The following is a 15,685-nucleotide window of genomic DNA, read 5'->3' as shown; positions in this document are numbered from 1 at the left end:
AAATCAGTAAGTTCAGCCGGGCCGAACTTTGAATAACCTCCACAATTTGGAACGAATTTGACAATCCTCAAAAACAGTAAAATCCGTTAAAAATTCTGTTAAAATCTTAAAAATACCGAATGTAACTGTTATATTAGGGTCTATACCACGACATGGACCTGCATAGGTAACTTTTGTCATAAGCCATTACAATATTTAAATGCGAAACTTAAAAAAAAATCGGTGAATAATTTAGCTAAAATCATCAAAATACCGAATATCGGGAGGTACCGTTATATGAGGGCTATACGAAGACATGGACCTATACAGAGAATCTACTGTCATAGGCTGTAGCATCCATTATGAACTTCAAATACCAAATTTGAAACAATTCCGGTGAATAATGTCGCTAAAATCATCAAAATACCGAATATCGGGAGGTACCGTTATATGGGGGCTATACGAAGACTTGGGCCGGCACAGAAAATTTTCTGTCTTAGGCTGTAGTATCCATTACGAACTTCAAATACCAAATTTGAAACAATTCCGATGAATAATGTCGCTTAAATCATCAAAATACCGAATATCGGGAGGTACAGTTATATGGGGGCTATACCAAAATGTGGACCTACATGGCCCATTTTCAATACCAAAAGTCCTGCAGACATAATATACATTTGAATAAAATCTTATCGATCTACTTCAATTCGTTCGGAAGCTAGAGTGATTTTCACAGACGAACAGACGGGCGGATATAGAATTTTATGTAGATCAAGAATATATATACTTTGTGGGGTCTAAAATGTATATTCCGAGGTTTTGCAAACGGAATGACAAACTTAATATACCCTCCATACTATGGTGGAGGGTACAAAAATCAAACCTCACTGAACTGAGGTTCGAATTTAGTGAAATTGTTCTTTTAATAAATCTCTGTAAAATTCCCTCACCAGTGAAATACAAATTGCTGTTTTACTCTTCGTTATAATACAAGAGACAGGTGCTGTAAATTTCCCACTGCAGATTCATTCATTTTGTGCCACAACGGACCGGCATTTGCGCCAATGTTTGGTAATTTCTTGTCACCAGTTGCGCACTCGATATACGTCAGTAAAGTCACAAACACTAGCAACAACAAAACGAAAGACAAGCACGCAAATGTGTTTATTTTAAATTTTTCGATGTTGTATTTTTGAGCGCCAGAAATCACTGCTGCACGGATAATTGAACAAATACCAAAGCAGTCAGACAGCCAGCCAACCGTCAAAAAAATCTGTTTACAAATCGGGTGAATGTATATGTGTGTGTGTGTGTAACTCGCTCAGCCAGTAGTGACTGAGTAATGGAAGGATAATATAAGACCAGGGAACAGACAACCACACATCTCTCTCTCCCTCTCTCTCTCTCTCTTTGTATCCTTTCCCGCAAAGTAAAGTTTAATGACCTGCATTTGCCTTGATTTAAGTTTCCAACGAGCCATCCAGCCAATGCAGCTATTTTAATTTACTGGCAGCGCTCTGATTATGCCACTTGAACTGTTTTGTTGTAATGCACTTTGGTAAAGTTTCTGGGTATTTAAGAATGTCTCCTAGCGCTTATCTTATCGTCGTGCAACTAAAAATAACTCATCACTCCAGTTTAGTTGAGTGCGCACTTCTTGGGATTCTTGATTTCTGGTATTTTGTCCGGTCTGATGGCGGAAATGGAGGAGTAGATTTTGTCTTGGGGTATAACACATTTTATCGATATCAGTGAATGTGTGTGTGACACGCTATTGTAACACATTCTGTTTGTCACCTACCTTGTGTGCAGCACCTTGAGATATAGATAGGGAAGTAGTAAGTAGCACGAGCAGTACCCTTCTGATAGAACAAAGAGTAGAGAGAGATTTTCTTTGTGTATTTTTTATGAGCAGATGTTTTTCGTTAATGCAACAGGAAAAGGTATTGAAATAATGAAAACAAATACAATTAGATTTTTGCCAAGGAAATACAATCTAATCAATATTTCATAATGCTTGTTGGAACACACGCTCAGGTGGGTGAACGGATATTTGGAACAAAAAAAAATAGGTAGGTAACATTATCTTCATTGTGTGTTGCCAAATGCTTTGTAAAATATTTACGAGGACAAGTAATTCATAATTCGTTTATCAAGAACTCGAATAGTTTGATTAAAATATTCTGTAAGTGGAGGAAGATAAGGCAAGTCAGAAAATATCGGTGGTTTTCCAGACATATATATGTCATAGGTATATGACAGTCTAGGCGAAATAGGCAAACTCCAACAAGAAATTATTCCTTCAGATTCAGAGAAAAAATAAAAAATATGGAATATATCTTTAATTTAGAGATTGTTTTTAAAGCATATCGTCGGTGACATTCTTAAGTGTAACATAATTTTTGTTAAATTTTCGACATATCCCCCTTCAACCTTTTGGAAAATTTCGCATTAGGATTCCTGGGAATCCGGTACATAGTGTCTTCAGCAATATTGCAGAAAAAAAATAATAATTTTTTTCGAAAAATTTAGCCCTACAGTGAGTCGAGTAAGGGGTCATTTTGGTTCTTTTAGGGTGTGATTAAAAACTCCATCTAAACGGGATCGGAGTAAGTCAAAATATTCTAAATTTTTCATACCATTCTAATATAGGTCCCATAAGACGTTAAGAGTCTTAATCTAACCTAAACGCCAGAAAAGCATATATATTAAAAGCACATCTTAGGGATGAAGCCCTACTTTATGTAAAATTTTCCTACAAAGCATCATTTTAGGAGGATGACGCCAAAGACAAAAATATTTTTTATCCAATTTCACTATAAATTACGAAAGAAAATAATTCTCTACGGGGTGAGATGAAAGAACTGCAACCAACTTCAGACTGCTGCCATTTCGAACACATTCGTCCGACAGCTGTTAAAATTATTCCAGTTACAGTTCATTATATTGTTTACAAGCGTACAAAAGCATTTTGGTGAGAATTTTCCAAAAAAAAGTTATTCGTGATGAAATTCAAGCGTGATAGTGCGATTTCTTTTTATTTGGCTGGAAAACCACAAGTGGCTAACGTTAGAGCAGTCCAGCATTTAAATGTGAATAAATCTTTTGTGTCTCGTAAAATCGCTCGTTACCGTGATACTGGTAGCGTAGCCCGACGTCAAGGAAGTGAACGGAAGAAAACTGCAACATCAGCAGAAATGGTTCGAAAAGTAAAGATGCGACTTGATCGAAGCCTGCGTCGCAGTGGCCGGAAAATGGCTCATGAGCTGAACCTATCGCAATATTCCATTCGGCAAATATTAAAAAATGAGTTCGGGGTTAAGCCATTGAAATTGCAAAAAGCGCAAGAACTTACACCGCAACAGAAAGAAAATAAACTTAAAAGAGCTAAAGGATTGCTTCGCTTGGCCGAAAGTGGTGAAGTGCCGAATTTAGGTTTCTCAAATGAGGAAACATTTGTTGTGTAGCAGTTTGTAAAAAAACAAAATGATCATGTTTACATTCCAACGAGGTCAGCTGAAAATGTACACCATCGGTTGGCCACCAGAACTCAAGCGACGGTCATGGTGATGGTGTGGGCCGCCATGTGGTCGCTCTCCGCTAGTATTAATGGAACATGGCATCAGAATAAATGCCGAATATTATCGAAAAAATATTCTGGAGTGTGTATTAAAGCATTGGACACGCAAACATTTTGGCCGAAGACCTTAAACATTCCAATAGGACTCAGCACCATCGCACTCAGCAAGCGCCACCCAAGAATGGTTACAAAATGAGGTTTCGCGCCCCATTTCCAGCGCACAATGACCATCAAAATTTCGGGATACCAATCCGTTGGACTATTAAGTCTGGACTATTTTGGAAAGCAATTTTGTCACTAAAAAATACCAAAGTGTCGATCACCTCAAACAAGCGCTTTGCCGAGAATGGGCCAAAATACCGCAGAGCAACATTCGGGCAGCGTGTGACGGTTTCATTCATGGAGCCTAAATTCATGAAAAAATACTGCAGACAAAAGACAAATCCGTGCTAAATTTTAGCTTCCTAGCTACGGATAGATGAACGGGCAGACATGTTTAAGTCGACTTAGAATTTTGCGCTGATCAAAAATTTAAATATTGGAAATTTTCAAAAAATAAAATCCGTCAAAAATTCTGTTAAAATCCTAAAAATACGGAATATAGCAGTTATATTGGGGTCTATATGACGTCGTGGACCTGCATAGGCAACTTTTGTCATAAGCCATTACAATATTCAAATACGAAAGTTGAAAAAAAGATTCGATGAACAATGTAGCTAAAATCATCAAAATACCGAATATAGGGAGGCACCATTATATGGAGGCTACACCACAACACGGACCTGTACAGACAATTTTCTGTCATAGGCTGTAGAATTCAATACGAACTTCAAATACGACATCTCAAACAAATTCGGTGAGTATTGTACCTAAAATCGCCAAAATACCGAATATAGGGAGGTACTGATATATGGGGCCTATACGAAGACCTGGACCTGCATAAAAATGTTGTGTCACAGGCTGTAGTTCCCATTACGAACTCTAAATGCGTAATTTGAAACTACTGCGGCGAAAAATGACGCTAAAATCATCAAAATACCGAATATTGGGAGGTACCGGTTTAGGGGGGCTATACGAAGACGTGGACCTGCACAGACAATTTTCTGTCATAAGCTGCAGTATCCATTACGAACTTAAAATGCCAAATTTGAAACTACTCCGGTGAATAATGACGCTAAAACCATCAAAATACCGAATATCGGAAGTATCCGTTATATGGGGGCTATATGAAAACGTGGACCTACATGACCCATTTACGAACTTAACCTGCCTACTGGCAAAAAAAAATGTGTGCAAAATTTTAGTCTCCTATCTCAATTTGTTCGAAAGATAGCGTGATTACAACAGACAGACAGACGGACAGACAGATGGACATCGCTTAATCGACTTAGAATTGTACGCTGATTAAGAATATATTTACCTTGTTGGGTCTGACATGAGTATTTCGAGGAGTTAAACGGAATGACAAAGTTAATATACCCTCCTTACAATGGTGGAGGGTATAAAAATACGGATCTAAAACTTCACATTTTTCGATAGATTCCACATCTAAATAGTATTTAAATTTACAATTGCCCACAGTTGATTGCATTCACATTTCCACTTGGCTACATTTTCTTAAATCTCTGTTACATTTACATTTCCTTTTCTACCTTATCTCACCAAGCCCTATTTGATTTCAAATGGAGAGTCTTCTCTCCACTCTGTATTGATTGATTGATTGATTTGTTTTCGACTTAATTAATTTAAACTAGATAGACATTTTATCTTGTTTTTTTCAAAACTTTAATTTGACCTAGAAATTGTTCCATTCTTTGTCTCTATGGTTTGATTTTTTCTATTCTTGGAACCTCTTTTATTTAAATTTCAAAATAGAACGTAAGTACTCGTATGTAAATACAGATGTCGATTGTAGTTGATGATATGAATGTAAATGGCATTTCTTTGGGTGAGCGAGTGAGTGAGTGTGTGTGTGTGTTTGCTTGTCTGGTGGTATGCAATTCTTTAACTCTTTTTATGTGTTCCCCTTCATATAAGTTTCTATACATGTGCTCAAGAGTACCTCTCTGTGTGCGTGTGTTCGTCTGTGATAAGAATTTTCAATTAAATTGTATGGCCAACAAACAAGAAAACCTTTTAATCTTCGTTTGTAACCAGTGGCACAGTGGGGCAAATGGTATAGATTTTTGTTGATAAAAATATTTAGATGGACGAATTTTGAAGACATTCGAATCCTTATTTTACATTTTATAAGAGTTATAATTATTGAAAATTTTGACTCTTTGTGTGGCAGGTACCAGAAGGAGTGGTCCGACATATTCCGTCTTCCCACCTAGTCCTATGCTGATAGAAATATTGGGATGTGCCAAGTTTGAAAATAATTGGATTCTCTTTTCGCGTTTTATGAGCTTCATAGTTATTCAAAATGTAGACCCCTTTGTAAGGGAGGTACTAGGATGAGTGAACCGATAGCTACCATCTTCACATCAGGTTTTGTTCTAGTAGAAATTTTGGGATGGGTGAAATTTGAAGAGAATCGGATGTTTGATTCACATTTTGTTGAAATTATTCAAAATGTTGACCGTTTCTGGGGGAGGTACCATAAGGAGTGATCCGACATACTCCGTCTTCACAGTAGATCTTGTGTAAGTAGAAGTTTTGCGATGTGCCAAATTTGAAAGTGATCGGATGCTCATTTCGTTTTTTATGAGTTTCAAGTTATGCAAAATGTTGGCCCATTGTAGGAGAGGTACCGGAAGGAGTGAACTGATATTGCACATCTCCGAACTCGATCCAAGCAATAATATTACGATGTACCAGGTTTGGGTCAAATCGGATACTCCCTTCAAGGGCCAACAGTCAGACAGACGGATATCAGCATAAAATTCTATGTCGATTTAGCGATGTCCGTCTGTCTGCCCGTCTATCTGTCTGTGAAAATCACTCAAGCTTCCGAACGAAATTACGAAGGTTGATTAAATTTTACTCATATGTATATTATGTCTGCAGGACTTTTGGTATTGAAAATGGACTATATAGGTCCACGTTTTGGTATAGGGCCCATATAATGGTATCTTCCTATTTTCGGTATCTTGGTGATTTAAGCAACATTATTCACCGGTATTGTTTCAAATTTAATATTTGAAGTTCATAAGGGATACTTCAGCCTATGTCAGAACATTATCCGTGCAGGTCCCCGCCTTCGTATATCCCCCATATAACGGCACCTCTCGATATTCGGTATTTTGATGATTTTAGCGACATTATTCAACGGAATTGTTTCAAATTTGGTATTTGAAGTTCGTAATGGATACTACAGCCTATGCCTGGAAATTGTCTAGACAAGTCCACGTTTTATAACCCCCATAGTACCTCTCTATATTCGGTATTTTGATGATTTTAGCGACATTAATTACGGGAACTATTTCAAATTTGGTATTTGAAGTTCGTAATGAATACTACAGCCTGAAACGGAAAATTGTCTGTGCAGGTCCACGTCTTCGTATAACCCCCATATAACCGTACCTTCCGATATTCGGTATTTTGATGATGTTAGCAACATTATTTGCCGGAATTGTTTCAAATTTAGTATTTGAAGTTCGTAATGAATAGTACAGCCTATGAGAGAAAGCTGTCTGTGCAGGTCCACGTTTTGGTATAGCCCCCATATAATGGTACCTCCCAATATTCGGTATTTGGATGATTTTAGCTACATTATTCACCGAATTTTTTTCAAGATTTGCATTTTAATATTGCAATGGCTTATGACAAAACTTGCCTTTGCAGGTCCACGTCGTCGTATAGACCCTAATATAACGGCTACATTCGGTATTTTTCAGATTTTAAAAAATTTGTAGCGGATTTTTTTTTTTTTTATTGATTTTTTTTTTTTTTGGTGGAGGGTATTCAAAGATCGGCCCGGCCGAAAATTATGCACTTTAAATATCTAAATCAATTTTTTAATTAATTTAAATTTTGTCTTTTGTTCTTTGAAGCCCACTGTCCTTTCGGTTCATTTGATGTGTGCGTCTTTACACCTTTGATAAATTTATGTTGATAAAATTGTGTTGTTTCTTTGACTTGGGTGAAAGAATACAAAATTTATGGCATGAGAAGATTCTGTGCTTTCATTTAACAACATACCTATGTAGTTTATGGTTTATACATGTTTCAGTGTCTGTCTGCAGGTCTACACACTTTTATTTAGTTGCCGAGTGCAAAGCTTGCAGTTGAAATTGGTGTGGCTGACATTTAGTAGTGCAAAAGTACTGAAGGAATTATTTTCGTTAGCAATGGAGTACCTCTGCCAACAAACCTCCAAACAACTTGAATTTTATATCCACATTTTCGTTTATTTTGGTTGTAATTGTTCCTGTTACTTCTCATTTTGTTTTTCTTTTCGACAAAATCGTAGTTGACTTTTGTTCATTCTTTGATTTAGTTGGTGTTGTCTGAAAGTAGCTTCTACTTCCATTCTATTGTTTCGTTTTGTTATTAATTTGTTTTTTCCTGATGTTTTATTTCATTTTTTGATAGTTCTATTTTTTCCAAATTTTTATTGAGTGTTGTGTTTTTATTGCAAGCGGATTTATGAGATGTTATTGGTGCAGCACACTTTTATTCTTCCACAGACTATTGTTTTGTTATATAAACGTTATAATCTGCTTGTAAAATTTATTTTGGCAATGAAAATACCTTTTTTGAGTAGATATCCACAATAATTTTTAAACCCTAAGAAATATGGCTACTGAGTATCTATGCCCGGCTTTAGATGTCATAGGCGCTATTTCTGAGGACCAAAGGTAACGGATTACAGGACATTAGGAGTCTATCTGCCTGGCGTGAACAGTTCAAACTCGGTTTAGTTCACAGTCGAAATATTTTTCAAAAGTTCGATCCAGTTCGAAGATGGCCATAATCAGGCAATCTGCTTTAGTATCAAAACCAAAAATGTATGATAATAATAATCGTCTTTCTCATACTTTGCAAATCCCAAGATGATATGACATCATATGACATCTCCTTCTGTTACTTCTAGTAAAAATGGTCACAATTTTGAAAGATCCTGAATCATATAACAGATGAAGATAATATCCGTATTGATCTTAACTTCGAATATCATACTATTTAAATTAAGGTCTCCAAAGTGGAAAACAAAGGTCTATTTTTCAGTAATATTCTGGATTTTTAGCAAAAAATTACCCACAATTTTAGATTTGTTTTTGGGTATTTCGTAGCAAAGAATAAATATTCTTTTTGGGAATTTCTTAGCAAAGAATCAAGTGCTTACAATTTTGTAGGACAATAAAATCTTAAAAATACACTAATAGAGAATTAAAAACCGTCGAAAAAGTGTCTTAAAAACTACAAAAAGGAATGCTCCTTAAAATATATCCCAATAAAAAGGACCTAACACTGCTTGACGAATATTCCTTAAAATCCTCGAATGAAGCTCCATACTCGATAAAATATTCTTGAAAATCAACGAAAACGCACCCAAAAACTCGCTTCAAAATATTCGTAGAAAGTCCACGGAAAGGGATCTTATACTCCTCGAAAAATATGGAAAGTTAAAATCCCTCGAAAAAAAATTCTTAAAAATCTTTTCTAAAAACTACTCTAGAAAATCCACGTATAGGAAGGCTATTCTCTTCGAAAAAAAAAACTTTATTTAAAAATCCACGAACTTTGACTTTAGACACGAACATTGACATTTAATAACAGGGACCATTAATAGGGATCTAATACTGCTCGTAAAATACCCTGAAAAATCCACAAAAACGAAACTAATACTCCTCTATTTTTTCTTTTTTTTTTTTGGAAAAATCCACGGATATCCGCCCAGAACTCATCCAAAAATATTCGTAAAAAGTGTAAGGGGAGGGACATAATTCTACTCGAAAAAATACCTTAAGAAATCCACCCTTGAAAAATATTCTTAAAAAAACACGAACATATGCCTCGTACTCCTCGAAAAATATTCGTGAAAAATGCACGAAAATCACCTAATGTCAAAATAGTACCTATTGCTACTTGATATATATTCTTACAACCCATTAATAGGAACCAAAAGCTGCTTGAAAAATAGCCTGAAAATCCATAAAAACAGACCCAATACTCCTCGAAAATATTCGTAAAAATCCACGGTTAGAGCTGTAATCACTTCAAAAAATACACGAATTGAAATTTAACATTCCTCGAAAATTTCCTTCGTAAAAAAATCCACGAATGTGGACTTAATGTTCCTCGAAAATTTGTTCAACCAATCCTAATGGTCCTCGAAAAAATATTTTGAAAAGTATTGTTAAAAAAACCTCGAATATGGACTTAATGTTCCTCGAAAAAATATTTTAACATCACTCGAAAATAATCCAAAATTAATAACAACCTAATGTTGATTCAAAAAATGCGCTGGGAAATACATAAATACGGAGCCAATACTCCTCGAAAAAAATATTTAAAAAATATTCGTAAAAAATCCAATATTTTCAAACAAAAATCGAAAAAAAAAATTAAAAACCATGATATGAGACCAAGAACTCCTCAAAACTGTATTAAGGAAAATTTTAAAAAATCCAGGGAAAAATACTTAAAAATGCTCGAAAAATATTCTTAAAAATCCCCGAAAATGGGGTCCAACACTCAAAAAGTATTCAAACCACAAACATTGATCTAATCAATCATATAAAAAAAACAATAATTAGGAACATAGTTTTCCAGAATAAAATAACCGAATTGAGTCCTAATAATCCTCAAACAAAACTTCCAATAATCCTTGGAAAGTATTAACAAATTGGCTTCTAATAATCCTAAAAAATATTTCAAGAAACAATCTTTTAGAAAAGTCCTAATGTCCTGGAGAAAATCTGGGAATAGTAGGCAATTAATCCGGAAAAAATATTCCCAAAAAAATCTGAGAAGAAAAAAAAAAACAAGAATATTCCTTCAAAACTCTGATTATGTCGGGCCACCACTTTTACTTAAGCGGGATGCATTCTGCAACCTTGTTCGAATGAACACATGGGCTGAAGGTTACGGAGAAGTTATCGCTGGATATCTTCCCAAAATCGTTCATTTGACCTAGCTTCCCTTGTAGAATAATATTGTTTTCAAGGACTTACTGTCAGAAATCCTGGATTTTGAAGTTTTTGTTTTTTTTTTCCTTGAAGATTTCGTGCCCAAAAATTGCAGAGTTCTAGGTATATATCTGCCAGCAAATTATATATAATTATATTTTCTCATTATTTTCGTATCCTATATTTTTCTTGTAAGAGATTCATATTATATCCATACATAAATGTAATTTCTTTATCAATTATTCAGGTCAGCTCTGTAAATTACATTACACAAACTGAAAACAAAAACTTGACCTACAAAACGAATTTACATGAATCTCTGTATCATCAGCAAAATAATTTCAATAAAAGATTTCATTTTCGTATTTATCAAACTGTGACAAATACTTTCTTTTTTTTTTTTCAACATCAATCTGAGTACTCTCATAGTTCGTGCTATTTACGTTGATGGGAAAACCCATATTTATATTTAATAGTTTGGTATTGATTACAGAATTATAGACGTGACCCAGTAAGCATTTCTTGGACTATAAATTGGGACAAAAAAAAAAGGTTGCGTAAAAAAAAAACATTTGCCGTTTCTTACGCATCTCATCATTCGGATAGATATTCTAAAGTCATAGCTACATAATTTGCAAGTTATCTAATACCAAAGAATATCAATAGCTTTTGTTAAGAGACGAGTTGAAATAGCTGAATATTAATGTGTGTGTGTTCCGCAATTTATTATCTGAATACGAATGAATGGCTAACAATATGGAAATAATTTGTATAGGTAGCCCTTGGATTCAATCAAAAACAAACAACGGCATTTTGATAACCACATTAACCAAAGACTATAACCCACTGAATCCAATGAAAACATCTTTCCCTAAATATCCCATTTTATGATGTAGGGATGCATTTCATCTGCTAAGAGGATATATTTTTAACCACACCAAGCCTACTGACGTCTGGTGCTGCAAGCAGTGATTTACATTTGTGGCTCAGATTAGCTTCTTATAGGGAACGTAACAAATCACAACACCACCACCGGCAGCAGCAGCTGCTGCTTTTGTGGAAAAAAAAAAACCTCAGCCTTCATACACCACAACCATTCTCTCATGCCAATAATGATTTCAATGGACCTACCTTCTTGTTGTTGTTGCTCCCGTTCTCAGATTTTATTGACTGACAGCAACAGCAGCAACAATCCAATGATGATAATGACAAAGATTGTTGTGTTTACGATCAGCTGTTATATCGTCACAATGCCATACAAAGCGCGTGCGCACCAAAGCAGCAGTTGTGTGTGTTTCAAATAAAACAGATACCAAACAACCAACAACAACACCTAGTCAGGAAATCGGGTGCGCCTCACCTAAAGGAAAGAAAGAAAGAAAAAGACAACAACAACATGAAAAACAAAGAAATTAACTGAAATGATTAAATGGAACGCACCGCTACTTTTGTTGTCACATTGAATAAATATCAACAAAAATCGAACCCCAAATACAACAACAAAACTCACACACACCTCATAAACAGAAGGGAGAGAATTTACACATTGAGTGAGTTCTGAGAGTATTTTTGTGGTGAAAGAAGAGGGTGACTGACAGCTGTGCAATCAATGACTGACTGACTGAATGAATGAGTCGTAGAGCAGCGATAACAGAGACTGAGTGGTATTCCAGAGATGCATTGTAGGTTAACACGAAACAAAATGGGTTACACTCGAAAAATTGATGCAGTTCGTTTACATGATCGATAAATTAATTATATTCACATTTGTTCTTAACATGGAGAAGGGCTGTGATAGGGCCATAGATGTTTTTGGTTTGTATTTTGAGTCGATTTAGGATTTTATTAGAAGAAAAATTAAGAAAATAATAAGTAGTAAATAAATATTTATAAGACTGAAGGGATAAGAGATAAGACGATTAAAAGATATAAATGCGGAAACTTGTAAATTCATTCTTTAAGTTTTACGAAAAGTACTACAGGGCACATTATTATCTATGTTGCAGAACCCGAAGCATAGTGCCATTTTTACAATTTTTTATATGAAAAATGTGCTCGTAACCGTATTTATTTGGATTTGTATTTTTTAAAGAATATTTTTTCAGGGGCAATCAGATCAATAAAAGTTGATTTTTTTTCCAAAAATACACAAACCGTTGAAAATTATATTAAAATCTTAAAAATACCGAATATAGGGAGTTGCCATTATATTGTGATCTATACAAAGACGTTGACCTTCATAGGCAATATTTGCCATGGGCCATTACAATATTCAAATACTAAACTTGAAACAATTCCGGTGAATAATGTAGCTAAAATGATCTAAATGCCGAATATAGGGAAGAACCTGCATAGGCAATTTATTGTCACAGGCTAAAGTACCTATTACAAAACTTAAATACGAAACAATTACGGCGAATAATGTAGCCCATTTTCAATACCAAAAGTACTGCAGACCAAACACACATTTAAGCAAAATGTTATCAATTTACTTTAATTCGTTCGTGATTTCCACAGACGGCCATCGTTCGGATAGAATTTTCTGCTAATCAAGAATATATATTTTACAACGTTGTCATTGAAAGAACGACTTTGTAGAGGTAGAGGAGAAGAAATTAACCGGGAGCATTTCGGTAGCTATTAGAGAATTCGTGGTAGCAATATAGTTCACTGTAATAATCGTAGCCTCAATTATCCATATCCCAATATGAGCCGGTTTCAGTATGGTTTCAGCATAGTTTGACAAAATTATTTTTGGAATGAATTCCGTCACACCTTCTATATTTTATTGAAATTGGCGATACATAGCGCATTTGGCGCATCAAATATAAGAACTCGGCCTAAAATATATGTGGGAGGTATATCCAAAACTCAAGTGCCAAACTTGCTTTCCAAAATACTCCAGACACAATAGTTCAACGGATTGGTATCCGAAGATTTTGGGGGCCTTTCTGCGCTGGAAATTAAGCGAGGAACCTTATTTTGTAAACATTATTGGGTGGCGCGTGCTGAGTGCGATGGCGCTGAATCCTGTTGAAATGTCGAAGGTCTGCCGCCAAAATGTTTGCGTGCCCAAGGCTTTAATACACCCTCCAGATTTTCGCGATAATATTCGGCATTTATTGTAATGCCACGGTCGATTAATACGAGCGGAGAGCGATCATCGGCTGTTATGGCGGCCCAACCGTCGCCATTGCCGGCGCTTGAGTTCTGGTGACCAACCAAAGGTGCACGATCATTTTGTTTGTTTACAACTGCTGGACCACCAATGTTTTCTCATCGAAGAAAACCAAATTCGGCAGTTCACCACTTTCGGCAAAGCGAAGCAACTCTTTAGCTCTTTTCAGTCTATTTCCTTTCTATTGCGGTGGAAGTTCTTGCACTTTTTGGAATTTCAATGGATTTACCCCGAGCTCATTTTTTAATATTTGCCGAATGAAATATTGCCATATGTTCAGCTCACGAACCTTTTTTCGGCTACCGCGGCGCGGATTTCGATCAAGTCGCTTCTTTACTTTTCGAATCATTTCTCCTGATGTTGCTGTTTTCTTCCGTCCGCTTTTTTTTTTTGACGTCGGGCTACGCAACCAGTATCACAGTAACGAGCAATGGTACGAAACACAAAATATTTATTCACATTTAAATGCTGGAGTGCTCCACGATAGCCATTTGTGGTTTTCCAGCTAAATATAAAGAAATCACACTATTCTACGAATATTTTTTTTTTTTTGAAAATTCTCATCAAAATGCTTTTGTACGCTTGTAAATAATATAATGAGCTATCACTGGAATCAATTTAAGGGCTGTCGGACGAGTGGCTTAAAAATGACAGCAGTCTGAAGTTGATAGCAGTTTTTTCATCTCACCCCGTATAGATTCAGATGGCCTCTTCCTAGATAAGTCCCATACCGGCTACATATGGTACTTCTTTGGAACCCATAGAATCGGGTCTATTCCGGGATGATTACGCCAACATTCTTTTAAAAAAATGAACGATTCTGCCCCACAACGCTAATATTTTGCCGTAATCAGGGTAAAAATGTCTTTCAAATATTCCAAAACGAAGAGTTCTAGAGAAAATAAATTTAGTACAACAACAGTAATTCTCCGAAATGGACCTTCTTCCGAGTTTTTGGACTTTTCAAAAAATAACATCGACTCCAAAACACATATTACTTTGCTAAGAGTATTGAACCAGCTAAACTATGTGAATTTCAACCTATATTACTGTTTTCGAAACAATCTGGAATTTCAAATCAAATAATAGTTCTGCAGGACAACAAAATCACTTGCAATCAGGATAAAAATATCCATATGTTTTTTTTAAAGGCACTATTTTACTCAGCAGATATTTGGACCATAATTTTTTTTTATTACACCCCGAAAAACTTAAGAAAAGTCCATTATGATAGATTTTAGAATTTATGTCTGCATCGAGAGACACCAGTCATGCCACAATTGTTTCCACTAAAAAATATGATTGTTCTAATTTGTTGTAAAATAATTCTCTTTCGACTTTTTCATAAAAAATCAGCACAAAAACAATTTTTTTGCCATAAGTATTGAACCAATTAAAATAACTTAAATTTATACCTATAATTTTATATTGGCCTAAATAATTGCTCCATCGTCTCTATATTCGCGTAATCAAGATAAAAATACCAGCATTAACATTTACTTAAGTAACCAAAAAAATAAAATTTTTACTAAACTAGATTACATAATTTTGATGAATAAATTTTGACTTATCTCTAGTTTAGTAAAAACTTACATTTCTTCGAAATTTTTTCCAGTAGTAGGTACTTTTACCCTGATCCCGGGAAACTATTTTTTCCCTCAGGGACAGACCTCGGACCCCAGATTTTTGACCCGAAATCAATCTTTTTTTATTAAAAACATAATTTTAATCAACTGGTTGGAATCGGGTTATGCGGATGGAAAGATTCATATCTCTGCACTCAGTAAAAGGTATTAGCACAAATTGTAGCATTTTGGAAAGTTAAGAGTGTCAGCTATAATTTGGCATCAATTTTGTTGTCCCTCATAATGG

The 15,685-nt window shown here is 35.3% G+C and overlaps 1 long non-coding RNA gene across 1 annotated transcript in view; it reads right to left on the bottom strand.

Annotated features, from left to right (window-relative positions):
• The window catches only part of LOC109612006 (uncharacterized), a 64,942-nt gene that overhangs the window by 34,971 nt on the left and 14,286 nt on the right, over window positions 1–15,685 (bottom strand). The window contains exon 2 of the long non-coding RNA XR_002194252.2: window positions 11,767–11,995. This is a non-coding gene — a long non-coding RNA (uncharacterized LOC109612006). The remainder of the gene's footprint in view (window positions 1–11,766; window positions 11,996–15,685) is intronic.

This window comes from Musca domestica, unplaced genomic scaffold (genome assembly GCF_030504385.1).
Source record: "Musca domestica strain aabys unplaced genomic scaffold, Musca_domestica.polishedcontigs.V.1.1 8, whole genome shotgun sequence".
Taxonomy (NCBI): Eukaryota; Metazoa; Arthropoda; class Insecta; order Diptera; family Muscidae; genus Musca; species Musca domestica.
This window is presented reverse-complemented; position numbering and strand designations above follow the sequence as displayed.